Below are 2,566 nucleotides of genomic sequence, written 5' to 3'. Positions count from 1 at the left end.
TGATTTGCATTTCTCTAATGATTAGTGATGTTGAGCATCTTTTCATGTGTTTGTTGGCAATCTGTATTTCTTCTTTGGAGAAATGTCTATTTAGGTCTTCTGCCCATTTTTGGATTGGGTTGTTTGTTTTTTTGATATTGCGCTGCTTGTATATTTTGGAGATTAATCCTTTGTCAGCTGCTTCATTTGCAAATATTTTCTCCCATTCTGAGGGTTGTCTTTTCATCTTGTTTTTGTTTTCCTTTGCTGTGCAAAAGCTTTTAGGCTTCATTAGGTCCCATTTGTTTATTTTTGTTTTTATTTCCATTTCTCTAGGAGGTGGGTCAAAAAGCATCTTGGAGGCAGCTGCCAAAGATGGCAGAGGGGCAGGTCCTGGTTCTTGATGGCCAAGGCCATCTCCTGGGCTGCCTGGTGGCCATGATGGCCGAGCAGGTGCTTCTGGGTCAAAAGGTGGTGGTTATGTGCTGTGAGGGCATCAACATTTCTGGCAATTTCTATAGAAACAAGTTGAAGTACCTGGCATTCCTCTGTAAGCGGATGAACACCAACCTCTCCCACAGCCCCCTACCACTTCTGAGCCCCCAGCCGCATCTTCTGGCAGACAGTGCAAGGCATGCTGTCCCATAAGACCAATCAAGGCCAGGCCGCTCTAAACTGCCTCAAGGCGTTTGATGGGATCCTGCCACCCTATGACAAGAAAAAGAGGATGGTGGTTCCTACAGCCCTCAAGGTTGTGCATCTGAAGCCTATGTGGAAGTTTGCCTACCTAGGGTCCCTGGCTCATCAGGTTGGCTGGAAGTACCAGGCAGTAACAGCCACCCTTGAGGAGAAGAGAAAGGAGAAGGCCAAGATCCACTACTGGAAAAAGAAGCAGCTCACGAGGCTATGGAAGCAGGCTGAAAAGAACACAGAGAAGAAGAAAATTGACAAATTCACAGAGGTCCTCAAAACCCATGGATTCTTAGTCTGAGCCCAATAAAATTGACTGTTTATTCTTAATTTAAAAAAAAAAAAAAGAAGAAAAAGAATCTTGCTGTGATTTATGTCAGAGTGTTCTGCCTATGTTTTCCTTTAAGAGTTTTATAGTGTCTGGCCTTACATTTAGGTCTTTAATCCATTTTGAGTTTATTTTTGTGTATGGTGTTAGGAAGTGTTCTAACTTCATTCTTTTACATGTAGCTGTCCAGTTTTCCCAGCACCACTTATTGAAGAGGCAGTCTTTCCTCCACTGTATACTCTTGCCTCCTTTATCAAAGATGAGGTGACCATATGTGCATTGGTTTATCTCTGGGCTTTCTATCCTGTTCGATTGATCTCTATTTCTGTTTTTGTGCCAGAACCATACTGTCTTGATTACTGTAGCTTTGTAGTATAGTCTGAAGTCTGGGAGCCTGACTCCTCCAGCTCTGTTTTTCTTTCTCAAGATTGCTCTGGCTATTTGGGGTCTTTTGTGTTTCCATACAAATTGTGAAATTTTTTGTTCTAATTCTGTGAAAAATGACTTTGGTAGTTTGATAGGGATTGCATTGAATCTGCAGATTGCTTTGGGTAGTATAGTCTTTTTCACAATGTTGATTCTTCCAATCCAAGAACACAGTATAACTCTCCATCTGTTGGTATCATCTTTAATTTCTCTCATCAGTGTCTTATAGTTTTCTGCATACAGGTCTTTTGTCTCTGTAGGTAGGTTTATTCCTAGGTATTTTATCTTTTTGTTGCAATGGTAAATGGGAGTGTTTCCTTAATTTCTTTTTCAGATTTTTCATCATTAGTTTATAGGAATGCAAGAGATTTCTGTGCATTAATTTTGTATCCTGCTACTCTACCAAATTCATTGATTAGCTCTAGTAGTTTTCTGGTAGCACCTTTTTGATTCTCTATTTATAGTATCATGTCTTCTGCAAACAGTGACAGTTTTACTTCTTCTTTTCCAATTTGGATTCCGTTTACTTCTTTTTCTTCTTTGATTGCTGTGGCTAAAACTTCCAAAACTATGTTGAATAACAGTGGTGAGAGTGGGCAACCTTGTCTTGTTCCTGATCTTAAAGGAAATGCTTTCAGTTTTTCACCATTGAGAATGATGTTGACTGTGGGTTTGTCATATATGGCCTTATTACATGTTTAGATAGGTTCCCTCTATGCCTACTTTCTGCAGAGTTTTTATCATAAATGGATGTTGAATTTTGTCAAAAGCTTTTTCTGCATCTATTGAGATTATCGTATGGTTTTTATTCTTCAGTTTGTTAATATGGTGTATCACGTTGAATGATTTGCATATATTGAAGAACCCTTGCATTCCTGGGATAAACCCCACTTGATCATGGTGTATGAACCTTTTAATGTGCTGTTGGATTCTGTTTGCTAGTATTTTATTGTGAACTTTTGCATCTATGTTCATCAGTGATATTGGCCTGTAGTTTTCTTTTTTTATGACATCTTTGTCTGGTTTTGATATCAGGGTGATGGTGGTCTTGTAGAATGAGTTTGGGAGTGTTCCTCCCTCTGCTATATTTTGGAACAGTTTGAGAAGGATCGGTGTTAGCTCTTCTCTAAATGTTTGATAGAA

General features: G+C 39.3%; 1 pseudogene across 1 annotated transcript; it reads left to right on the top strand.

The window, feature by feature from the left end:
• The first annotated feature begins 247 nt into the window (after positions 1-247).
• On the top strand, positions 248-1,028 carry LOC307196174 (large ribosomal subunit protein uL13-like; annotated as a pseudogene). The gene has a single exon. The product of its transcript is annotated as a large ribosomal subunit protein uL13-like (transcript).
• The last annotated feature ends 1,538 nt before the right edge of the window (positions 1,029-2,566 follow it).

The sequence above is a fragment of the Stenella coeruleoalba genome (assembly GCF_951394435.1).
Source record: "Stenella coeruleoalba genome assembly, chromosome: 13".
Lineage (NCBI taxonomy): Eukaryota > Metazoa > Chordata > Mammalia > Artiodactyla > Delphinidae > Stenella > Stenella coeruleoalba.
Note: the sequence above shows the minus strand (reverse complement) of the source record. Positions and strands in the feature narration are given on the sequence as shown.